General features: G+C 32.6%; 1 protein-coding gene across 9 annotated transcripts in view; it reads left to right on the forward strand.

The window, feature by feature from the left end:
* The window catches only part of LOC118183145 (uncharacterized), a 169,388-nt gene that overhangs the window by 61,086 nt on the left and 80,828 nt on the right, over positions 1 to 27,474 (forward strand). For 3 of the 9 annotated variants that reach the window (XM_035352572.2, XM_035352574.2, XM_035352580.2), the window contains exon 2: positions 6,301 to 6,344. The exons of 1 other annotated variant lie outside the window; for it this stretch is intronic. The gene's annotated coding sequence lies outside the window, so the exon portion shown is untranslated. Of the gene's footprint in view, positions 1 to 2,412; positions 2,569 to 6,300; positions 6,379 to 18,713; positions 18,965 to 27,474 lie in introns of those variants that run through there. 5 more of the 9 variants (XM_035352578.2, XM_035352581.2, XM_035352576.2 and 2 more) reach the window with 4 other exon arrangements.

Here is a 27,474-nt window from a genome sequence, read left to right on the forward strand (position 1 = left end):
AAAAGACTGTCTTCTTCCACTTAAAAGAAATAAACTGACAAAAATTAAAAATTAAAATATAAAAAATTGGAATCAAAGACAAAGGTGGTGCTGATTATATTTTTTGATTAGAAGGGACTTATTCACCATAAATTTGTCCCTGAAAATCAAACAGTTAATCAATAGTTTTAAAAAGGAGGTGTTTTTTTGATTGAGAAACAGGATAAGGCGAAGTAGGAAGGAACATTTTGATTCTGGACAATGTTTTATTTTACACTGTAATGCTAAGCCTTGTCTGTGCTCTACTATTTTGCTAAGCATTCATTTAAAGTGAAAAATCACCCACCATATTCTCCCTACCTATCGGCAGCTGAGTTTTTCCATTATCCGAAGCTTAAGACGGCCCTGAAAGAACAAGGATTTGAAAACGTTTCGGATATTTAATCAAATTTTACGTATATTTTGCAAATGCTTAGTTCCGACGCCTATAAACAGTGTTTCGATGACCTGAAGAAACTTTAGAAAAATTGTCTAGACTGCTCTGGCGATTATTTTGAAGAAGATAAATTTATTTCAAGGTTGGTAATCTTTTTCTTATTTAAAAGAAGTTGCTCGTTGAAGTTTTTAATTGGAGGGGGGGGGTCTTTTTTTGTAATTTGTGTTTTAGGTTTTTCTATATTTTACAGTTTCGCTGCGAAGTAAGATCTGAATTGTTTGAATGAGAAATAGGCCGTACAAAGATATCCACATCAGAAATTTTATATTAAAAACTCTATCGTATAATAACAGAGCTAATCTTTTCGAAGTTTTGAATTAGAACTTTTCGAATAGCAGTAAAAGCTCGAAGATGCCAGTTTTTCAACGTTGAATTTATTTTTAGTTTCGTGGAATTTGAGAACTTGCATGCCCATGTACATTTTCTACGGATGTGGTTTCAATCATTTGTTCAAACTGGTGCATTATTTGCAGATATTCGAAAGTTAAGAGTAATCGGGAGTTTAGAATGTTATTTTAAATTTTAATAGTATGCGCTACTTTTGTTTTATGTTTCAGTGTGATTTAGTCATTTATGTTTTGATTAGGGAATGCTAGAAAGTTTTCTTCTTTAAAAGTTAATCATAATTATTAATGGTTTCTTTGCATTATGCCTTTTCGGATAATAGAAGGTTTAATAGAATGCTGTATTTTCGCAAAGGGGAATCTATTCTAACTTTCTCCCACTCCCATAACTTAGGAGAGAAAAGCAGAAATGTGTTATAGAAAGATGAAGGGTTTTTTTAGGGGGGGGGGCTTCTGCTGGGAAGGCTTGAATTTTTTCTTTCTTTTGCTATTTAATGGGAATTTTCTTTTCCAACTGAGAATGGAACTGTAGAAATATTTATAGTTTATCTAACTTTAAATTTTCTTATTAAATCATTTAAAAAACTATCTACGGTACCAGCCGCTTTTGATCTCTGTGGAGGTCTCCTTAGAGATGTAATTTTCAACTACAGTGTTTATTTATGTTCTGAAGAATACTGGTCATTTCAGAAAACGTCCCTAAGAGACCGTTCAGTGTAAATTAAATAGAATTATGTCCTATAATTAACCGTTCAAGCTACTTACGCTGCTTGTTTAGGCTATTTAAATCTCCCTTGAACAGAAGGGGAGCGTTCATTTAAATAATTTCCCTGTTGGAATATTTGTACTGAGAGAGATTTTTTTTCTTTTCTCCGAAGCACGAAAAATCAATTTTTCTATCACCAGGATTATAACTATGGATATTCCAGTGCCAGCTTGACGGTAACGTGTGTGGGGAAATGATATAATTCCTTGTAACTGAAACTGAATTTAAATCAGAATTTTATTCGTTTAATGCTTTTGATAATTTCGTATTCCTTTTTGAAATGAAATATGAAAAATATTTTGAGAATTTTGTAGAGTTATCAGGATTTTTTTTTAAAGCAGGAGAAGTGAAAAATGTGAAGTGCCTTCGCCGGGACTCGAACCTGGACCTCTCGAATACGTACCGAGTGTGCTACTGTTACACAATGAAGGCATGCTAAGAGAAGGGACCTTATAACCTTTTGTACCTTATAACCTTTTGTAAATAATATTAAACAAATTCAATATATATTACTAACTATTAAATCTAGTTATTTTATTACAAATAATTTTAAAGTTGTACTTGAACCAAATTATCCTTTTTCAATGTTTTTTACAGTTTTAAAAAAGAAACCTAATTTTTAAGTACTTAGTAGTATATTTTTTCATTAATTTGCAGAACTTCCGTATGTCGCTGCTGGAGGAGTGAATGCAAGAAATGTAGCTATTAATCTAGAATTCTGCAGATAACACTGATAAAACATATACATCTCAGTTGTAAGTTCAAGGGCAATTTCATGAAATGAATGACATCATTCGCGACATCTGAAACAGTAGCTGTGCTTTGAAATCGCTTGGAAACATAAATCTTCGTGGAAACGTTTTATTTGACGTTTACGACATTTGATACAAAAAAGAAGTTGGAAAAGTTAAATCTTACTTGTCAAGGCGTAATCTTCCTTTAAGCAGTAGCCTTGACGGATTGAATTTCGGTTGGCCTTCTGAGTAAGCCCTGTTTACGTATCTCATTGTGTGTATTGTTGTATTTGGACGTAAAAAATTAATTTTACTCTAAAAGTTAACTAAAAGTTAAAGCTTCAATTATTAAAAGTATTGCTATCGCGTTGAAAAAAATTAGAAGTAAGAAGAAACCAAAATTTTTCTCGAATCCGTCATGTAAGATTCATAATAAGAGGGGAAAAAGGTGTGTGGTGTTGTGGTGTATTTAATTATGGCAAAGCACACGAGGGCTATCTGCCTAAGGGGAGGGATGCCTTCGTGGAGGACTTTCGAAGGGAAACTGGCTCGTATACACGTTACACATGGGGAAAACCACGAAAACGCCCATGCAGCCAGCCCGTTCGCGGGATTCGAACCTCGGACCGAACTACCAGTGTTCATCGACTTTACCGCTCGGCCGCTGGTGGGCCCGGGAAAAAAGGACTAGTATTAAAATCTTAAACTATAACAGATTTTCAAATTTGCAATTGATGAAAAAAAATTAAGAATCTACTTTTTAAATATATTCGTTATTTGTGAGGTTTATTTAATTTACATAAGCATTGTTTTATGATTGGAATCTTTACTGTTACTTCTCTCTCTCTCCGTTTTCCCACCAGATTAGCTCGCGTGTACTTATGTCAAGGCTTGAGATAGCGAATTCAGAACGTATTCTTCAGTTTAAAGGCCACGTTACTTGATTTGTTATTTTAGATAAGAGTTCCTGTGTTCGCCATTGCTTCTTGCCGAAAGATTAAATTCACGCTGGTGAAGTCTGAAGTGCGTGTAGCGTTTGCTATTAGCTGTTTTAATTTAGATCTACATTTGAATTTCTGCTTTGAGTTTTTCGCCATAAGTGCTGGCGGACTTTGTATGCGCCAGGGGTGCCTTCTGTTCATCTTATTCAATTTAAAATAAAAGGATCTTTTACAACCTTCGAAAGTTTCTGCACTTACTCTCTTAGACTAAGCGATAAGTCGCTTAAAGTCTCCCTAAAGTTTAAATATCATTTTACAGTAGTAAAAGGCATTAAACCGTATATGTTTACCAAAAAGAAGCAAATAAAGTTGAATATAAATAAATAAAGCTCATGAATCTTTAGGTCTCTCAGCATTTTCCGGCTCGAGATATGAATTCTCAACTCTAAAAGAAATTATAACACTTCATAACTTTTACGTGCATTGAACAGCTGATCTCAGGGCTATCAGCTCGTAAAATTAATACACATTAAGTAAGGTAATTAATAATAAAAAAAAAAAAAAAAAAAAAAAAAAAAAAACGGAAACCTTTCAGATTTTACATTACGCCCAAAGAGATTTTTTCTAACGTTTGGTGGATTACCTTTATTTATTAAATATCATGTTCTTCACACTATAAAATTCAGTTTAACAGCAATATCGCAAAATAATTTTAAAATGAGCGTATCTTTAGAATTTCCGTTACACAGTCTCGCGCGCTGGAGATAATTTTTCCTCCGTACAGTGTTGCCGTTGCTCTCTTTGAAATCGTTGAGTTTGTTAATAAAAAATTCGTCAAAGTTTTACAAAATATGAAATAGATAATAAAACGAATTCCAAATTAGGACTTCCAGTTGCTCATATTCGGGTGAAAACATACATTATTCAAAATTAGATGGCTCTAGGTACCGTCGTTTTATCATAGTGCAAGAAACATACATACATTTATGCAGATTCTTCATTATTTAATTTCTTTAAATATAATACAGGGCTGTAATATTTGGTGGCAACAGTTTGAAAAGTGAACCGACATTTAAAGTTTTCAACGCAAAATGTCAAAACGAAATTAATAGCCCTTCTGGGATAGCGCCCTTTGGGCTTGTAACGTTTTAGATTTAAACGGATTAAGATTCGATAGCTGACAAAATGGAATTTTCATTAAAATATGATACCCGAAATTTTTCGTGATTACAATATTTCCTTTTTACTTCGTACAAGGAAGTAAAAAGAGGGGGTTAGGATTGAGTGTAACAGCGGACTGGTAGATTGCGAGCTCAGCGAGAGAGTAAAAAACCCTAACAGACCCTTTTGAGCCGCCATTAAAATATAAAAACTTTTTTTTAAATATATTTTACTTTGAATTTATTATTTTTACCAAGTAAGCATACTGGTTGCGAATAAATTACATTTTTGGGTCATTATAATACGAAATAAGGTTAAAACAAACAATCTGGTTCTTAAAAATATAACAAACCCTCCATTTTGTTTTTGTGTTAAAAAAACTGAGAAATGCGTTCTAATAATGTACAACGCTGAAGTGCTAGTTAAAGAATAATAACAAAAGTTAAAAAATAATGGCAACAAGAATAAAATGCTTGCTTTCCATCAGAGCGCTATTGCTCTAAAAACGTAATTCATGATTTTCCTTATTATCTTTTTATGTGCAGCTTTTAGAATATTTCAGAAAAATTTCGGAATCAAAAAATGAATCACTCTGTATGCTTCAGTAATCTCTTTACATTAAAGTCATGTTCTTTACTGTGTTTACAAGTTTATAAATAAATAACTTTCTTCTCTACAATAATCGTTTAAAGAAAATTTTTATCTAACAGAAGTTTCATTTTTTCATACTTAATTCTTTTGCTACGTAAAGCAATTTTTAATAATAAATAAATATTAATTTCGAAAGAGCTTTCTTCTGAGTGTCTGAGTTCCATCTTGATAAAAATACGCGAATTTCTGAGAACATAGTGAGAAATAATAACCAATTCACATAGTGTAGAATGCGAGCAATGTATTGAGCATTATAAGAAGAATTTACGTGGAGAATCCTTTATGTTATTTCTTTTGCTTAAGGTGAGTATTGGGAAAAAGAAACGAAGAATTTGAAAGATAGTTTATTTAATATGGCAATGAATATTTTATGCAATAACTACTCATACGTAACAGAGAGTAGACGCTCGCAAAATTTGTTGCCATATTCTTTTAGTGAATTTTCAACATAATTTATTAATTAATTCTATAAAAATTTTATTCTGCAATAATTCTTTAAACATTTTTTAGATCAATTACATGTTAACTATTCATGTATTGAATTTGCAAATATTTTTAATGCAAAATATGATGCAACTTTTAAATTAGAAAAGAAACGTACGTAATGAAAAAAAATTTAGTTAATTTTACTGTTCAGACATAATCTGTGTACGAGCTTTTCCAAACGATAAAAATTGAGAAAAAAAATGCTTTTGTTTGAACAATTGTATTAAAAAAGTGTATCTTGCTGTTTTAAAATTACGTAATGATATTTTTGACAAAGCTTTTTATGTAAATAACTGTTGTTGGTAAAATTAAAGTACGTAGGAATATCTTGAGTAAAATTGAGAGCTCATGCGAACTATTTTATTCAGGCAATATCCACTTTACCATGTATCGGAAAGCAGTTCGTTTACCATTGCAGAGCTGCCCATCATTCATCAAGTAGATAAAATTTCTAAATGCGTAAAGTTTTACCAAAAATGGTTTTTATGTGAATTTCTTCCTGTGTAACCTGAGTAAGTGTAGAGTGATATTTTCGTAAGTGTAGAGTGATATGAATGTAATGAACCTTCTATAAGAACCTAACTTACTTTTGCTGTCTGTGGAGGCAAATTCTGTTGCGTACTTGATATGGTCTATTCAGCAGGCTTCATGATATGTACGGGAAAAATTGCGAATGTAACTATATATTTAAATATGTAGTTTATGGATTCTTTTTTTTAATTTGAAAACATTTTCTTTACAGGTAAGAAATTTGATGCTGTTCTGGAGTGGAGTAGAATGTCATGGGTAACTTGAAAATTTGTTCTGTTTTCTATTGAAAGTAATGTATTATTTCTCTTTAAAATATAATAAATTCAGTTATTGAAGTTTGAATTCTGGGCAAATAATGATAATGTTTTATTTATTTGTTTATTTTATTTTTAGTGATGTGATTCTGAAATGTTTAAACTTTCGGTAGACATCTGCTTCTCTCAAAAATATCTGTAGCGTAAAAAAATTCTAGGATGCTGAATGATAAGGAAATTGAAACGGAGAATCATAATTTCAGGGCAAAATGTAATAAAATGCGAAAAATTTCCATTAAAAATTTACTTTTTTAAAGTGTAAGATAAATTTAATTTGGAAAATAAAGCATTATTAAATTACTTATATAATTGTTTTAAATAAATTTAGTTACAAGCATTGTATATAAAGGCTACTTTTATACGCGAGATTTGCGATACACACAATAAAAGAAAAGTACTAAAATTTACAGTTCCAATATTTAAATTCCACTTTCATTTCTAAAAAAGTACCATAAAATAATTTTATTCTGCAGTACTTCTTTAAACATCGTTTTTAGGTAAATTACTTGGAACGTATTCATGTACTGAATTTGTAAATATTTCTAATGCTAAATATGATGGAACTTTTAAATTAGGATAGAAAAGTAATAAAAGAATTAGTTAAGTATCACTATTCAGACATAATCTGCATGCGAGCCTTTCCAAGTGATAAAAATTGTGAAAGAAGGCCACGCAGGTTTCAATGTGCAACTCTTAACGTCATTTTTAGTCTTGCGAGTGAGATTCATTGCATGAAAAACTGTGTAAAAATGGCATGAGGTTTCTCTAAGAAATGTCCCACGGATGGCGATGGACGCGATGGATTTGTTATCTGCACAAGAATAACTGAGAATTAATTGTATTATTAAGAAGTAGTATATAGTTTCTATAATTGGCTTAATTTGTTATCCTGATTAGCACCGAAATGTATAACTTGGAAGATCTTGTGCTTGTGCGTAGATAGGCAATGACTACATTTTCGATTTGATGTAATCTAAGTGACATAGAATCGTTAGTTAGCTGTTAATAAATATTGTGCATATAAAATTAAAGTAACATTTCGTTTATGGTTTATCTGATATATAATTAAGTAAATATTCATGAGATATTTACTTACTAGTTATATCATCACTCATATCATTATAGCTTGTAATCTTTTGAAAGACTCTTACAGAATATACCTTAAAACGTCTAGCGAAATAGAGCGCATCTGGAAATAACTCTTAAAATTCTTTTGGAGAAACTTGACATCTAGGTCTTCTTCGTGAAACACTCTCAGACTAAGTTCGTGTTCAGGACTATTAGTATTACATTAAGCCTGTAATAGAGAAGAAGGAGAAAAACAAGCTGCGTTAAGTCTTCGTACTTGACACACCCTCAACTTGAGTCCGCCTGGACTCTCCCAAAAGAGTAACTTCAAGATTAACTTTCTTGACCTTAAGCTCTAAGGTATTTCTCACGAAAAAGCCAGCCCAACCCCAAACTGATCTGTGGGCCACTTGGGAGAAATTTTTCAGAAACTATTCATAAGGTAAAATATCCGTAAGAAAGAAAACGTTTCATATCAAACAATTCCTTTAATGCACATGCGTTTTTTAAACCCATGTCGTTGATGTATCTGCTTCTCCCCGCTTTCTTTTTCCCCTTCTATCAGTCATTTTTTAACATCTGGAAAAGGTGTTGTTTTCATTTTGCGATGAAGATTGTGCTCTGGCGAAAGAGGAAGTTACTGAAAATCGACGCGGCAAAAGAACTTCTATTTATATTTTCAATTATATTAGTAATTAACGTAACAAAGCAAAACATTTAGAAATAATAATTATTTCGTAATAATATTTTGCAATATTTTTATTGATAAATAATAATATATAATAACCTATTAGCCTAAATTTTTCATGGGACTGAGGTTCCACTTTCTTGATAAATTCATTTTGACTATTTCATTAATTTCAGATTTTCGGTTTAATGAAATAATAAACAGATGTATTGTTTCTTTTTTTTAGAAAATATAGTTTTCGCCACTGACAATTAAAGTACGTAGGAATATCTTGAGTAAAATTGAGAGCTCATGCGAACTAATTTATTCAGGCAATATCCACTTTACCATGTATCGGAAAGCACTTCGTATACCATTGCAGAGCTGCCCATCATTCATCAAGTAGATAAAATTTCTAAATGCGTAAAGTTTTACCAAAAATGGTTTTTATGTGAATTTCTTCCTGTGTAACCTGAGTACGAGTCCTATTTCCGTAAAATATCTGTCACGAAGGCATCCGTTACTTTAAATAGACAACCTTTGCATTATATGTCGTAATGATTCAAACAAACAAGCAAGAAAATCACTACAGAGTCATCTTTATGCTACCTGTATTATAAAATATGTATTATTTGTCTTAAACTATACCAGTAATAGATAAAGCAGTTAAAACTGTCTATATTAAATTTCATTGGAAAAATTATTTTTCATCTTTTACCAGTCCATGAGATATACTTTCTTGTGAACGTTTCGTTTTCATTTCTTGGGGCGGGCTGTGTTTTATCTACTTTTATCATGCGCCAAAGAAGTCTTGGCTACTTAAGTAGACACGACACAAAGTGAAAAAAGTGTTTGTTCACGACAAAAAGGTGGAATTTAACCGTAAATTTGTTGGAAAGAAATTCATCCAGTAATTGCAGAGAATCTTTCTTCTTGAGTGGTAATTATTAGGTCTTTTGCGGTCTTTTTGAGAATTAATTTTTACATTCCACAAACTGTCTATGCAATTCGTTTAGTTGCGACAGTGTGGTACGCAGTGTCGTCTTGATGCGCGGGCATTGCCTGCGAGCTCCACAAGTTTAGGACCCATATTTCGGTTAATTTATTGTTATTGAGATAATTGGTGGAGGTAAGGGCTCAGGATACTACAAAAGTTCGGGGACGCAATGAAATTCTGTTACCACAGGCCTGATAGTATACAAAAATATCGGGGATTACTATCTCTTCGCCTTGCATGTAAAGTCATATATTTTTTTTACTTGGGATTAAAAGTAAATGTGAAGCACTTGCTAGTTACACAACTCCATTCTATAACCTCAATAAATATCCAGTATTATCTACATAGTGTATCGACAGTGGCCAATAACTTCTTTCTTTTGGAATAGGTAGGTGAGAACCTGCTGAGATTTGCACATTAAAATACTTCTTGTTTTACCAAACACAATGAAGTAATTTTTAATGAGCGTAGAACTCCTTTCATTGCGGTAATCTCAAAAGTAGTTCATGTCTGCTAGTTTAGTGTAATGCGGTTGTTGTTATTGGCAATGGGGATTGTAAAGTTTGTTTTGATGCTCGTTTTTTTGTGTTCTTTTATTTTCTAATCCATAGGTCCAGTATTAGGACTTAATAATCTCTTATTAGGATAACTGTTGTCGTAAGGTTGTTCTAGATCTCGATCACAATTGTTTGAGCGTAAGCGATTAGGCTCATTTTCTGAGTGTAAACTGAATGAATTGTTGAGTCAATTTATTACGTTATGCAGTATTTTATGTCGTTGACTTCATAGCTAATGAGTTGTGGCGAATGGGTTATTGCCGCAATTATTTGTGATTTCATTAAACGGAGTTTTGAAGCTTCTTTATTTAAAATGTTTTTCTGTGCTATAGAAATATTTTCATCATTCAGAAAAGCGGAGCTGAGATTTGATGGTGAGAATATTCACTTATCTTTTTAGAGAAGTTGAATCAGTGATTAATGTCATGATACGTATGTAAAGATGGTGTCATTTAAAATTTATTATATCAGAATTTAAAATGTAGTTTAATGATAATGACTTCTAAAGACGGATTACATTTTGTTCACTGTAGCCTTAGAACTGAGAATTTCATATAAGGGCCAATCCTAAAAGGCTTTTGTAATGTGTAATTCAAAAAGAAGTCAAAATCGTAATTGTTCTGAGTTTTTTTTTTTTTTTTTTTTTTTTTTTTTTTTTGTGTGTGTGTTTTACTATTAGAAACCTTTACAGCCCAATGTTTGTTTACTCGCGTCGCACTCCATTACGCTACAGCTATATTAATCATCCATGACACCTGCCAAATAGCCTTTTTTTTTTTTTTTTTTTTGTTGTTGTTGTTGTTGTTGTTGTTGTGACCAATCGCTTAGGAATAAGCTATATTTACTTTCAATTTAAACGGTACGCCGCTTATTAGTATAATTTAATTGAGTAGTGTAGAAATAACATGTAGTGGAATCTGTCACGACGACCACTTCTGAAAATGACAAATGACAAGTAAATCTGAGAGTGTAATTTAATAATGGTACCGAATATCACCGATCTCCATGACTTGGCTATGTCTTTGACAGACTAAAATCGAGCTAAATGAGTGGTTTCTTATGGAGATTTCACCTTACGCAAGAATTTTTATCCTTATATTTAATTGATATTGTTAGCCTAAAAGATGAGATATAAAATATTAATTATCTAACACTGTATAGTTAATAATTTATTAGCAGCATTTTGGTTATGAAACATGTTCTTAGAATCATATGTTACATATTGAATGATTACAGAATCATCGGTATATATAATCTATAACTGTATATATATATATATATATATATATATATATATAATCAAAGACATAAAGTAAGAAATTTAGAGCTAATATTTCACAAAGACCAGAAATTAAAATTCATAGTTAATAAATTTCAAATAATCATAGAAATGCAATAATAAATTAAAAAATTTTAAAACCAAAACATTTCAAACAAGCATAACCCCTCTTCAGGTGTATGATGTATTTAATTATGGCAAAGCACACTAGAGCTATCTGCCTCAGGGGAGGGATGCCTTCGTGGAGGACTTTCTAAGGGAAACTGGCTCGTATCCACGTTACACATGGGGAAAACCACGAAAACACCCAAGCAGCCAGCCCGTTCGCGGGATTCGAACCTCGGACCGAACTACCAGTGTTCAGCGACTTTACCGCTCGGCCGCTGGTATAATAAATTACAAAATAATTCTTCAAAAGAATTATTTTGTAATATATATATATATATAAAATACCGTACGCATAAAAGTTCTTACTCGGCCGTTATTTTCGCAATTATTGATCATAGAGATATACTGCTAGTTGCAAAAATGTTTTAAGTGACGCAAATATTAATATTTTGGCATTTTTTTTTATTTAAAGAAATCAGTTTTGTGAAAATTATACGAAATCTCTCTTTTCATACATTCCACAGGTCCAAAAAGTTTGTCTCCCGTACGACAAAAACTAACCGAGATATTTAATTTCTAAATTTGTGATTTTTGACGTCATATTTAATTTGCATTAAGGGGTCGGTTAAATAAATTAGAATAGTTCAAGATTGATTTTTTGCTCTGTGCGATTTTATTATATTAATTTTGTTATTTACTAGTGTCTTTAACTTATAAGGTTACTGCATTTGGTACGCCCAAAGAATTTCCCGAAAAAGTAATTTATAAGTCAAAATATGCTTTATTAATATTCTCATGAAGTTTTATTACATTATAATCAAAGTCTCGTAAATGTACAAAAAATTCATTAAATAACAAATGTTTTTCATTTTTGATTAATGCAAATAATAATATCTACGTTTCAGCACTCAAACTTGCTCCAGTATGTTTTAGAACACAAATTCTATTATTCTATTCTGTGAATAAGATCTTCATTACAAAGTATATTCATTAATACTTTTAGCAACAGTCTGCACAGAAATGCTCTTCACTTAATCTCTTAACATCATAAAACTTTTTTTAGTTACGTATAAATGCAATCATTTCGCTCTTCAGTTTGTGTCCATCTCTTAAATTGATTACGGATTCTTGACCAAATATCTTGGTCAACTTTTGTCGTATGGGAGTCAAACGTTTTGTGTTTCAGTTTTTTTAAAGAGTGCAAAGTTTTCGTAGACATGAGTGTAGGGACTACAAGAAAATATAAAAAGTTAAATTCCGTAACTTTTACAAAATTGATTTCTTTAAATTAAAAAATGCCCAAACATGACATTTTCATCATTTAAAACATTTTTGTATGCGGATGTATATCTCTGTGACCAACCGTTGAGAAAATAAAGGCCGTGTAAAGGACTTTCGTGGAAACGGTACATGTATTCATACATACAACACACACATATGCATTATATACTGGTTATCATTAATTAAGGAAAAATCACAAAAATGACGATAAAACAAAAAGTTGCATGTAGAATTTAATGAAATTGATCTACAGTATACAACACATCTGGTTTGTGTAATACTTTTTAAACCTCAAAGTCTGAAATTTTCACATTGCCTATAGTTATAAATCTCATTTTTGAGGTAAAATAAAACATTTATGAGAATTACGTTTTAAAAAAATCTAACGAAAACCTGTAAGAAAGAAATTCTGAGATTTTCAGCTAATCGATATCATAACTCACTTCGTCTTGCAAAATTTTTGGAACTGGTGTAAAGATCTGAAAGAAGCTACAATATGTTGTTATATTTCAGAAAATTTACGAGAAAACTGAATCGAATGTATTCCACGGTTTGGAAATTTATAAACTTCCATTTCTTGCTTCCGGAAAGCATGAATAACGACTGCATTATTCACGCTCATGCATATCGGTAATTGCCACCGTTACTGTGCTAAATAAATAAAAGTGGAATACAATAGAATAGCTTAAAAGCGAATTTTTATGTGTATAGAGGATTTTTAAGAGTTTCTCTTGCATTCTCTAATATAGCTTATTTTTCTCAAGATGGAATTTTATTTTTTACGTAAGGTTTTTCAGATTCAGCTGCAGTGGTAAATCCTTTTAAGACATAGCAGTTAAAAATAAAGGTAACGCTTAATTCAAATGTCTTACAACACTTGATGATAGCTTGATTTGTCTGCAGCCTTTTTTGGGGGGCAGGAGAGTGAAAAGTTTTACCTTAATGCTGCTATTTTGAGTCTATAAAACGTTTCGTATTTTTTATAAAGTTTTTTTAAAGTTTGTCATATTATTTATTATACGATTATCCTCTCCTTACAGAATTTCACTTTTAAAATTTTTCCCGTAAATTAATATCTTTTTTTCTGTTAGTAAAAGGAACTTAAAAAAATTCTGGCTTTTACAAAAAGTAAAAAGAGGAAGCATAGTCAACTTCTTTTTAAATCATTATTTAGCATACAAGCTTAAGGTAGTTTTTACAGAATGCTGTGATTGCCTAGGTAACTAATGTATTATCACCAGCGGACTTACCAGTAATCGAGTGAATAAATCTGCTTAACACTGTTAGTTCTACACGGTCTCATATCCTCAAAACGAACTGTCTGCATGGACATTTCCAGGAATTTCTTAATGTATAACGTGAATTGCGAACCTATAGAACATGCTTCACGAAGACATCCCTACTGTAGCTCTTGCCTCATTTGTCACAACCATATAAATAAAATCAGCATTAACAGCACGCCAGCCTACAGTAAACCATCAGGACAGCCTTCCAGTACGTTCTCCTTTTGTGTAGAGTTCTCCAGTTTTGAACATTTATAAGTTTAAAATCGTTTTAAACGTCATCATATCATCTCAACGTCGTAAATCTTTCCAAGCATTTTTATTGCTATGCTTGAAATTTTTAACGGTTACCCTGCCTATTCTTATTATTTGTCTGGCAAATCTCATTCTATCGATCTTAATGCATTGTATAATAGCATTGTAAATTTTAGAGAGTTCAGCTTTCCAACTATTATTGAGTCTTGGTACGGTAGCAATTTTCTTAAAACCTTTCTTTCGAGCAAAGAACTATATGGTAGATAAACAATGTGTCTATCTTACTTCAAGCCTTTAACAATAGAAAGAGCACAATAAAATTTGACTTCCGACATTGGACCAAGCAGGTATTGAAATTGTAGACATTATGATCCTTACTGATGAAAGTGGTGATAAGGTATTAATAGCCGATCTGTGTCCTCTCTTCTATACTGTAACCCTTGCATGGCCATTCTGCTGTATCTCCGACTACTCAAAGTCCATCGTCACTGCCACTATTGCACAGGATGGTTGCTCACTTTTTAGTTTTTGTTGTTGAAACAATATTGCACGTATGTTATTTCTGTGCATATGGATTGTGTGTTTATTACATCATTATTTCAGTGTTATTTTAAATTTCAAAGTAACTTTGATTTGAAAGGCTACTTTCAACATCTGAAAGCCTTCAAAGCCTTTCCTCCTATAAATTAAATAGATAATTGCTTCTTAGTTTTACGTTATTTCAGTTGATGAAAAGTTTCATAGGTGCACTTTAACTTGTACGATCTTACCTTCTTTGCCACCATACTCTAGGTACTTCTTTGCCACCATGTCTAGATCTCAAGCGCTAGCCAGGCGACTTCTCGCACAGGCATGAAAAGTAACACAACAGATGGAGGGTGTAAAAAGCCCTTTTTTATTTAGCTTAAGTCTTTAACAAAAAGGTCCACACCTTTAAGAAAAGGTTAAATTCTGTGCTTTTGTGAGCACGAAGTCCACACCTTTTTGTTAAAGGTGTGGACTTCGTGCTCACAAAAGCACAGACTACTTGCGGTGAGAACTTAAGGTAAATTAAACAATAAATTCGAAAGATAAGAAGTAGTGCTAGACTTCACAATTTAATTTAACCTAACAGGCTGAGTCAGCGACCTGCACCGGCAATAGAAACGGCCAGAAGGCGTAGCCGCTACTAAGTTAACGGCTGGAGGACAAAATAGCAACATGCGCTATATTAGCGATATCAGGCTCTATCTGATCTTCTCGTTTCATTTGTTTAAATATTCTTTTTGCTTAACTTTATTTGCATCCTGGCGAGGAAATGCGAGAAGAAATAAGAAGTTCAGAAAAGGTACCAAAATTAAAATAATTTGTTGTTAAAACTCAGGGAAACCCTACAAACTTGTATTTGGAATTATTAATTTTTAATGGATTTTATGAAAATGCATGCTGGCTTAATGCTGCAGTTGCTATGTATATTTACAATTTCGGCATTTCCATCTGTAAACAAAATTTAAACTTCAATGAGTATAAATTCTTTAGGTTAGCATAGTTTAGGATGATTTTTAAAATATTTCATCAGACTGGGCTGAAGTATTTATAGGGCCTACAACAGTGAGTTACAGTTATGAATTAAATGTATAAATTAAAATAAAATATATATATATATATATTTAAAGTATAAATTAAAAATATTGGTAGTTCAATATATCTTAAAATAGTGGAATATATCTTAAGTTGTCGCTGAGAATAAGCTTAGCTGGCTCCTTCCAATCCAAAAATAGGTATCCTAGGCGGCTATCTGTGTTGCCTGTGCTTGGAGCGAGCCCAGAATTCCATCGCAGGCGAGTCAGTACATACGCATGAACAACAATAAGGAGCTTGGAAATACTAGAGAACAGTAAACCTGTGTAAACAGATTAAGTAAGGATTTTGGTCCTTATTTTGAGAAAGATGATTTTGGAAAGCTTTTTATTTTTAAGAAATGAAAAATATTTTGTGTTACGCATTGGCCTGAATGCATTGTCTTTTAAAATGCCACTCTTAGAATTCTAATTTTGTATGCTCAAAGTGATATTTAAAAAGCAAATTGCATTTATCAGTAATACCGAACTTTTACGTTATGAAAAATCTTTGCTTGGTTTCACCTCAAGGTACAGTATTTAAACCATTTGAGCATCTGTTGTTGAGGCTTGGGACGAAAAATCTGCATCAAACCCTATTTTGAGGATTTGAACTGATTTCAGTTGATATAGTAATCATTAATCAGTAGTTTAGATTAAATGTAGACTGGAATTTCTACGTACTTCATGCGCGTTGCGTTTCATTCACATGAAAAGGTTTCTCTCTATTCATGTCGCTTATAAGGTATTTCTCACGCCTTCGTGGTGTGGTGGTCTGCACGCTGGGCCGGTATTTTAGAGATCCGTGGTTCGATTCCCGGCGAAGGCGGTTGCTAATTTTTCATCTTGCCTGCTACAAAAACTCTTAATGTCTACACGTTTAAAAATTATTTCGTGCAAGTCCTTCTGTTTTCGCATCTCCTTAAATTGTTCATTTATCCAAAATTCCACTGCTTTAATAAGATTTACGGGGTTGTCGGAGAAAGAAGAAATGTGTTGTAAATTCCGTAAGTGTAAATAAAAACTAAATTAAAAAAAAATAAGACTTGAGTAACTGATCACTATGCAAGTATCAAAAGTAAACATGACTTACAGATAAAAATTCTTATTATTCATAAAAAATAAAAATTTTAAATTCATCTTAAATTCACCCTCAATAATTTTTATGCATTTTAGATGTAGTGACCTCTGCTTTGATAACATCTGGTATAGCAAAGTATAGTATCTAGGATGGATGTTAATGAAATTTATCATAAGCAACAGGAATGTGAGTAAAGTTGCAGAATTATGATTTTAAAAGTTGAATAGATAGAACATTACTTTTCAGCTATGGAGGTGAAAGTAAAGAAGAATAATCACTTGCCTACAAAAAGACGTCGAAGAGAAATTCAGAAAAGTTTTAGCGAAAGTTCTAGAAATTTTCTGAATTTCTGTCTGTAATATCAGGTCTAGGATTGACCAGGCATTGTCTAAAAAGAAGTTTGTTTTAATTACTATTACACACCATGAGAATAAAAGAAAATTTTTATGGGAAATAAAAAAGAGAGGAGGAAATGCATGGAATGATAGCAGATGATGTTACATTATTATTTTTTGTGCATAAAAGTATGTAATCAGTAGATACTTTTATGCATAAAATTCATACTATAACATAGTAGTAAGTAGACATGCATAATCTGGAATATATTAGCGTTGCATAGACATTACGTGTTTTTGGTACGGGAGACATGAAAAATGAGCAGCGCCGTCGCCGGGACTCAACCTCTCGAATACACTCCGAGTGTGCTACCGTTACATGACATGCAGAAAAGAGGAGAAAATACCTTTATACCTAAATACTTTTAAAGGGCGGTTAGGGATTAGGGGACCCAATCGCCAAATCCTAGTAGTGAAGAATCATCCTCCTCCACCTTTTAGTTCGGGCGCCACTGTAGAGACATTAGGTTATTTTGAAGCAGGAGACGTGAAAATGAGCAATGCCCTCGCCGGGACTCGAGCCTGGACCTCTCGAATACGCGTCGAGTGTGCTACCGTTACATCACGTAGGCATGCAGAAAGGAGGGAGGAAATAGGAAATACCTTATAGCGTTATTAAATCCTTAATTAAAAATAAATTTCTTAATCTTAAAAAAAAAATTTAAGTCTGCATCCATTATTCTTTTGCTTGCCATCGATGCCTATCGAAACACAAGAATAATGTTTAAAAGAAAAAAAATTACCGTTTCGAAGTGTATTTTTGTTTGAAATGCTGATTTATTTTACACAAGCAAATGAATTTATTCTCCAAATTACTGTTTAAAATTATAAATACATTTAAGTATTTTTCTGTTAGTTATAATATGGTTTATTCCTCTTTCGTGTACTTTTTTAAACTGCAGTCGTATTAACCGAGATTTGATTTCACCGAGAGTTCGTTTTCGGTATTTTCTCGGTTAATCGAGAATTAACTGTAATTTCTTTAACATTTAGTTATTCATCGTGTTCAGCTGCATTTAGGTTGATGGATATTTATTTATACAGTCGTATACGGTCCACCAAGAAGCTTTAAATGTGATTCAGTCCTGTTGATAGCTTCTGAAGAAGACAGAAATCCGAGAGATTATATGTATTAAAGAACAACACACTTCATACCAAGGTTAAAAAATGCATTTAAGTTCCAAATTAACAAACATTTTCACAGTTCAGAGAACTAGGAACGTTTTGAAATTCTGATCCAAGTATTATCCGGTTAAATGATATATATGACGCTGAGAAGGATTATGATTCGAAATTGATTCTCTGAAAGAAATTTGACTCAACTTTAGCCCTAATACCATTGAAAGCTTTAAGAGTTTCAAAGTTTCTAAAAGACAGAATTCCATTTTTAATGAAATCCGCATCCGAGTTTCTGCCCTCTTTTTTTTTTTTTTTATCTTAGTCTGTAGATCTTGACTTCTTTCATCCGATTTGCCCAACGGCATTGCCACCGGCTAATGAGCACACCAACGCACTCGGCCTCGCGATTGCTTCGGGCAGCATCTTCGAATGATGTGGCCCCACTGATGCTAGCGATGTCAACAAAATATCGAAAATGTCTCGATAAAACGGTCGCAGGAAACGTACGACTTTGCCTTCCCTCCCCCCATTGTCAATACCGTTACCGACGCGTCGGAGCGTGGAGGCGCGTTCCAGTGTGTTGTTAGAGCATGACAGGATGTATGCATGCGTGTGCGTTTTGTGAAGCCCGCCGGAGGGATCAGTGGCAACCGACGTTTTGTGCTACCAAGCATTTGAGGCGAAAGATGTTGAAGAGTGTTGATTGTGTCGTTGAGAGTCGAGCTTGCGCGGAGGTTGCCGCGCGATTTTTGGTTTACGAGTTCGGTGAAATTGCAGCCTGAAGTAGGAGATGTAACATGTGGATGTTTACCAATGCATATTAATCTTCGTATTTTCTATTAAACTGTAGGATTTATTCTATTAAGTTTAAAAGTAAGTATTGTTTAGTATCCTTCTCTTTAAATTTTCTGCGAGAAAATAATTAATTGATTGATTATTTCCTAAAATAAAAGCGGGAAAAGTATGTGATTATCCGAATGCAATGTAAATTCTTCTAGAAAACTGATAAATGACAAAATATATCTGTTGATACAAAAAACGAAGCTTTTTATACTTCAAAAAGAGAGCTAAAAAGTGATCCTCATGATATTTAGAAAATGTATATATTTTGGTATTAGGAATATTTCCTAAGAGAATCTGAGAAATCAAGAAAGAAAGCAAGAGGATTTCCTATTTTTGTTAACGCTTCTTCTCTAAGCATCCGTTTCATATTATGGTCATACAAATAGTATCCCAATGCTTTATTCTACCCATACTTCTGCAGTAAATCATAAATAATAAAACAGACTATGGGTTAGTATTCTAACGGAACGTATAATTTTTTCTCTCTTGTATATGCGAATGTTCTACTCTAACTAGAAATAATCCTGAAATCAACTTCTACTAAAATACTGAAAACGAGTTTCATGCTAGGAGAAATCAATCAAAAGCATGTGTCTGATAGCATAATGTTTTTAAAATTATTGTACTTTAAAAAGCTAGCATTTATTAAAAATTTAAAATCTGTAATATCATTATGAAATTTTAAAAAATTTCAATTTAGTACTGAAAAATAGCATAGTGCACTTTTTTTTTAAATTGCACTTTTAACATGTCTTAATAAGTTTAGTTAGAAACTTATTAGACAGGTTATAAAATTTTGTATACAGTTAAATTTGTTCTTAAATTTTGTGACGATCAACTTTAACTCGCTGAAGATCTGTTGAGTTGAATATCAGGTGTGAAAATTATATTTTATTAGTTAACATTTGAAACATAAAGATATTTTCTTTTAATTTTATTATTATAGCCCGTAAAAATTTCCGGCAATGGTAGCCCGTAAAGCTTTCCATTAATGTGATATTTTCTTTTTCCTTTTCTAAGAAAGGGTTTTATACGGGAAGCAGCTCTGTGTTTGATTTAAAGTTTGTAACAAATATTTTTATAAGCACCTGCTGTAAGCGGTCTGTTGGAAAAATGAAGTCTTAAAAAACCAGATTTTAGATCTTGCTGGTGCATTGAACCTATAACGCACTAAGCGTTTTTATTCGTATGTTTGGAAGCCATTGGCGATGTTAAAAGTGAAGCGCAAGTCACCCGCCCCCGCAGGTGACGAGTAAAAACTGAAAGCTGAGTTAATGTACTTATTCACTGAATGTTGTTGTTGTTGTTGTTGTATTTTAATTATGGCAAAGCACACTAGGGCTATCTGCCTAAGGGGAGGGATGCCTTTCGTGGAGGACTTTCTAAGGGAAACTGGCTCGTATTATTCACTGAATGAAAATTATACATGTGTACAGATTGCTTTATTAAAAAAATCCTAAAATGAAGGAAACAAAGCTCGCATCTTAGCAAATAAAAAATTAAAGTGAGAGTCAGGAAGATAGTCATGTATCAATACGAGGAGAACTATTGCATTATGATATAATCAATTGAAAGATCATAATTATTAACGAAATTTTAAAAAAAGGCTAACCGTACCTAATTTTTAAATGAGAAAAAGTAAATAAATAAATAAATAGAACATTGTTTTTCCCTACTTTCGATACTAATGAAAAGTGTGTATTTGTTTATTTCCTTTATTAAAAGAATCTATATAATACAATTCTTTCATTCTAATCTTTAATAATTTAAATAAGATAAAATAAATTGTCTTCATGTAAAAAAGATTCGAAAAAATTGTAAAAAAGATTTGAAGGAAGTAAATCATAATTGATTCTGTTTCTGTATAATGCGAATAACATTTATAAGGTATTTCTTCCGCCTTCTTAGCGTGCCTTCGAGGTGTAGTGGTCAGCACGCTGGACAAACTAATGACTGTACAGTGGCGCCCGAACTAAAAGGGTGGTGGATGATAATTCTCCACACCCAGAAATTGGCGATTGGATCCCCTAAAAACCCCAGTCACTCTTTAAAAGGGGAGAGTATATAAGGTATTTCTCCAGCCTTCTTAACGCTGCACGCTGGGCGCGTATTTAGAGGTCCGTGCTTCTATTCCCCTCGAAGGCGTTGCTCATTTTTCACTTCTTCTGCTTCCAAAAAGAAATACCTAATTCAAAATAAAAAAAAAAAAAAAAAACTCTTTATGATGTTTTCACACATATTAAGCTATTTAGGAGCTTTAACATGAAAATATTTTCTCATCGTTTACCTATACAACAATATATTTTGACTTATTTTATGGGTATAAGCTTAGAAACGGTATTATGTAGTTATAAGCTCGTTTTCTCTTTCTTCGAGAAAAGGCGAGAGAATATATTTGCTTTGACGTAGTTTTGCAATTCGGAAATTTAACTCAGGTACTTTCCGTTGTAAACAGCTGTTTCAAACAGCTGTTCCGTAGGCTGCGCAGATCTAGAGGAAGCGCGTAGCCAAGCAAACACGTTATGGTTCTGTGGAGGGAAACACATTCTACTTCCTGCCGCTCCCTGAGGAAGGGGTGTCGTTTGCGGAAATCTTTTCATTAATGAAATTCACAAGCGCATGGCCAGGAAAAAAGTTTTAACGCCCAAATTTAGAGTAACGCTGCATCCTTTTGGTACCATGGGGCGTATTAGTGTATTATCTTTGTTCGAAATCCCTCGCATGCGTCTAGATCTTCTTCAGTCCTTATGTCTATTATGTCTATTGGGTGAATATAACCTTGAACATAGGGTTAGTAGAGGGATACACTTTCTCTTTAGGTAGGAATGTTTTTAGGCGTCGTATGTGTCTCTACGTACAATACATATAGCAACAGGTGATTTAGGAAAATAAATTTCGGTGGAGATCAACACAAGGCCCAGAAAATACTTCTTGACCGCTATTATATTAAATCATCTGAGAAGAAATTCATATGTTATTCTAACAAATAGGCTTCTTCTTGATAAAACTTATTTAAATTTAAATACATAAAGTACAATGAATAAACTTAAAGAATTCGGCCTTTATGTGCATATTCGTTCATGTAAAATGATGAAACGATTAATGTTATTTATACGAAATAAATCAACGTAAAGATTCAATTAAAATATGCATTGTATCATATTGTGATCTTTCGTAATTAGTGTTAGAACTTTTTATTTTAATTCTTCCTTAAAAGTGTAGTTTTGAGATTATTCTCTTTTTAATTTTTTATAGCTCCGCAGTATAGAAATTCATATTAATTAGAATATATCAGTCAGTTATTGACGCCCAAAAGGAGAGATAAGAAGCACTATTTTATCTAATACCTTTTCTGCATTTATTTGTTGATATTTGCTATAACTAACATCATTTGTTTTCTGGATATTTGAATATCACGTGTGTTAACATGTAAGCTGATTGTTACATTTTTAATCAAAATCAAAAAATATACGCTTATATGCATGTGTGGGAGAATAATACATTCATACTTTTAATAAATTTAAATAATTAATGCGTCTTCAGCAAAATTTGGTCATAAATTAAAAGATTGAAGTTCTGGGCAGGTGCTGCTGTATATCTATAAAGAAAATGGAATAAGTGTTAATTTATATGACCAATCTTCCTAACAGTTTTAGGGCCCACCAGCGGCCGAGCGGTAAAGTCGCTGAACACTGGTAGTTCTGTCCGAGGTTCGAATCCCGCGAACGGGCTGGCTGCATGGGCGTTTTCGTGGTTTTCCCCATGTGTAACGTGTATACGAGCCAGTTTCCCTTAGAAAGTCCTCCACGAAGGCATCCCTCCCCTTAGGCAGATAGCCCTAGTGTGCTTTGCCATAATTAAATACACCACACCTAACAGGTTTAAGTGTACGGCCGTCTTTTAAAAAGCCTCTTGTATTATCTTAAAATCGAATATTTAGCGTTCTATGTGGTTGTTGCTTAATTATCTCAAAGTAAGCCAGGCCTATCTGCATAAAGCGCAAATGCCCTTCGTTGAGCAGCAGATAATCTAAAGCAAACTGGATCATATTCGCATTACATGTGGAGGAAAATTCCTGCAGCTTACCTTCGACGAGAATCGAGTTCTTGATGAACTACCATTTTAGCGGCCTTATCCATTTGGCCATTGGTCGGCTTTTAAACGGGATGATTAGTCCTTTTTGCTTATTTTTATGTATTTGCTTGCTTAGATGATTTCGTCGTGCACTGAAACCTTTTGTTAAATTTCTCAGACTTTCAGTTCAGTAAAAAAAGAAAAAAAAATGTATACAAATTCTGTTACCTAGATCATTGAATTTAAGGTGAGATTTACTTTCAAGAAGATAATAGTTTTCCCCTTAGAGTTTTTTCTATGTCCAGAGAGACAGGCCGAGGTTTTTTTTTTTTTTTTTTTCCCGTATGCTTTCGTTTTCATATAGGAGTAACGGGCAGAAAATAAAGCACACAGAGTATGAAGCTTCCGTATCTTGAGTTGTAGCATTTTCAACTTTTCTGAATTAAGAGCCACGTATTAGTTAATAAGCAGAAATGCTATAAAATTCCGAAGTAATTGCAAGAAATTCAATACCATTTGACGATTCGAAAGCTGGAAAAGAGTAAAAACATCTGTTAAAAAATTTCAAACAGACAATTTTTTAAAACGCTATAACACATACTATATATATTTTTTATCAAATGAATAAATTGTTTACAATCTATAGACCATACTGATAACTGTACATATATTTTTTTATTATAAACGTGCATGTGACATGTAGCTTGTGTCATTCCACTTCACATAGTGATTGATTTTCACATATTTAGCGGGATTTCAGATTTACTGTGGTTCTCTGGCATATTAAGTTACATAACTACAAGTAATGACGCGGAAACATATTCACATCTGAATATATTCTTCCTAAATCGCTGCGTAAGCATTTACCTATATTTCTCAAGCGTTTTTGTGTCAATGGTTCCGGTGTGGATTAACTGCACAGGGAAAAACTGAGACTTGTTTCCATTTTTAGCATTTATATGAGATGAAATATTAACTAGGAAGTAATGCAAGGAAGTAAAAGCCATATACAGTCTGAGTGGTCAAGCGTGCGTAAAGAAGTATATTAAGTTATCCCACGAAATTATCGATTTTGCAGTTTGTTTCTCATATTTTAATATTTTATAGCTGGGAAAAAAAGAACGAAATTGTTTATTGAAGCCGAGAGAGCTAATAGATAAAATGGTCGTTAAGAATGAAGGTTAATGTTAAGAAACGCATTCTGTAATTTTGGATATTAGCCCTGTTCACTGGTATGTACCATTTTCCTATCATGGAAAAGGATCGCAAGTGGTCTTCGATTCTGAGTGGAAGCTAGCTGAATACATATAAATAATGCTTCTGGCACACTTTTCTCTCAGGGGAAAAAACTTTGTTTTAAAAAAAAAGAGAAGAAAAAAAGAAGGGTTTATGACAGCCGGTTTTGAAATTGAATTCCTTGTTGGCGAGTGTCCATCTACATTATCGCATTACATCGCAACAAGCAAACTGCGCGTAATGCTCACATAGTGTTAAAAATTTATGTAAATCAGCCTGGACTGTAATCAGTGCTTGTTTCTTTGTGCTTTTGAATGAGGCTACTGAACGATTTATTTGCAATGAATCATATACCAAGGTCCTCTGTGTAATCCGATTGTTTTATCAACTAATCCCAAAACTTAGAAACTTGATCTGCAGGTCAAAGAAGTCGATTTATATCTGCGGGGGCGAACCACCCCGTTAACATATTTAGGTTGATAGTATTATTTTACTTAACTTGGGACCTTGAGTAGGACGTTAGCATTTTCAGCTGGATAGTAAATACGTGCTTTAAGTCAGGACCTCGAAGTGAAGTTATGACGTAATAATTGTTCTATATATTTCAGTTTTGTAATTTTGTAATCAACATAAATAAGAAGTAAGAATAGAGTGATTAATAATTCTGGAAACTTTCAAAAAAAATAAATAAATAACAAAAATAAACCTTTAAAGAGTTGCATGAAATTAATAAACCGTTTTTAAAGAGTAGTGTGAAAAATGCATGAAGAAAAGGGGATGAGTATTCAAGTTAAATGGAAACAATAATTATAAATATGAATAAGTGGTATTTAGTCTTTAGTCTATAGACTAGTCTTTAGTCTGGAAATGATTCAGTCCAGAAAACGTTATTACTGTTCTTACAATAGAGAGCGGAAGTATCCAAATTAAAATGAGGAAAGTGTCTACTGCTGATTTAAATTATGATTCATATTTACATATTTTTATCTTATATACATTACTATTAATGTTTTACTACTAAATCTTTGATGGCTATCCTAATCATTTGCGAGAAACTCACTTTAAAAATGCAGAGTATTTTCGGTCAGCGAGTTTCGTAATATTCTATATTTAAATCCATAATGATTATGTTGTAGTATTTCTCTTGTAATTACCCGTTTTATTTAAAAACTCTAGAACTAATAGTATTTTGATGGGAGAAGTTCACGAAATGCCTAGGTTATTCAACCGAAGAATCAAAATTAAAGCGCCTATTTACCTATTCCTCATCTTTCTTTTTTACAAACAAGTAGCTGTCAGTCAGAGGGCTCTGAGATGTGGGTGTGAATGATTATTCAGTTGTGGATGACTGAATAGCAAGCCTTTGTTAAGATTTTCTTTATATTTCATTCAACATGTTGGTAGTTATTACCAGAAGCCCATCTAAAGGCTTCTTTGTTTTACCCATAATATGATTGATTAAATGACTAAAATTGTATTTTAGAATTAATGGATGAGGTTTCTTAGTAGCTTTTAGCAGTATTAACATCGCTTATTATTACTTATTAAAACACTGCAATGGATACCTAAAAGTTCGTCCATAGGTTCTGGGTTCGTAGCATTTGTTTACTCGAAGGAAATTCGAAGAGGGCTATTTTCAGGTTAAAGTGTGCGATATGATAAAATGAATCCTTTCGTGGCGACTACTTCCGAAAGGGAACAAATATTTGAAAATGTAAATAAATATCTTTGTTAAACATTCCTTAAGACTATCATAACCATGGCAGTGCCATCTTTGAAATAAAATTTGGATTAATAATCGCATCCTGCGAATGATTATTGGGAACAGACTAGTTAGTTCACCAGGGGGGAGGTACTCCATATATGTCTTCACGAATGGACAGCTTTGCTTAGGGACAGCTTGCGGTGAGATTTAATGTATGTTTCACGAATGCGTCGTAATCTAAAATTATGAATTCCCTGTTGGGCATTCAAGATGTATGAAATTATGCAAAATGATGAGAAACTTATTAAATGCTTATTTATTATATTTTTGTTTATATTAAATTGCTTTCTGAGATTTATAAAAAATGCGACTTGACAAAGAATTAAAAACTCTTCGTCTCCTCTCCCGCAGATTTAGCGTACCACATGTGTATTGACAGGAAACTTAAGCATCACAAATAAGCAAAATTAGTTTAATTCTCAAAATCGTAGTTTGCCATTTTAACGGAGAGTGTTGCGCATGTTATAAAACTTTCACTTTCTTGGTGTTTAACTTTTGGCATATTTTGTCCGTTTCGTGTTTGTTTACTCATGCATCAATTTTTGTTCACCGCGGCAACTTCTTTTCTTTTATCGAATATAAAAGACTGTAGACGACATGTCTTGAAATTTACTACTACATCAGAGTAATGTGCCTTGTGTTTGAGAACTTTGTCATTCAAGACTTTTATTTTGCTCTTAATGAGTAGATATTATTAAATAAGAATTGTAATTTAGAGATGGAATGTTTGGAATATTACTTAAAATCTATGTAATGTTTTGAATAAAATAGGTTTATATAAAAAATAATAAATTCCAGCTTTGAAATAATACACGTAGTATAGTTAAACTGCGATGGAGCTGGTGGAAGGAATTGAGATTTCAACTAATAGAAAAAGTGTAGGAACTCTTCAGCTTACTAAGAAGGGTTAAGATCGAATTCGAATTCTATTTTTAGTCTTTCAGTTTGAGTTATACGAAGTTTGTATGACCGTAAATTTATTCTATGTATTAAAAACTGTATAAATAATTGTTATATGTGTAATATTCTTTTTAATTAAATTGCTGTTGTTTTCAGTTTTTAAATTGTAATTCATGCATATCTACTGGATGAATTTTTGCGAGCTTTCGAATATCTTTCCAGTTTTATTGGTCATGCTGTTGTTATCAATTCTTTTGTAGCTTTATTCACATTTTTCCATGCATTGCCATACACGAAGTGGTATAATTTTAAAACATTTTTTCCTTAGTGTATAGTTTTTGCGTTATTTTCGTTATTGAGTAGTTTACTTTCTCTAGATTGGCAACAAATCTATTATTCTGCTAATTCAAATGTACACAAACATGGCCGCCATGGCAAAAATAATTAGGCTTAGTGGCATTTAAACAACTTTTAAATTGTTGATGATTCTAAAAATATTGCATGCAGATTTACTAAAGGCATAAAAACCCTAACCAGAAGATAAGAACAACATAATTCAATCATT

This window comes from Stegodyphus dumicola, chromosome 8, assembly GCF_044657685.1.
Source record: "Stegodyphus dumicola isolate Sdum_Otavi_A_Nest chromosome 8, ASM4465768v1".
Lineage (NCBI taxonomy): Eukaryota > Metazoa > Arthropoda > Arachnida > Araneae > Eresidae > Stegodyphus > Stegodyphus dumicola.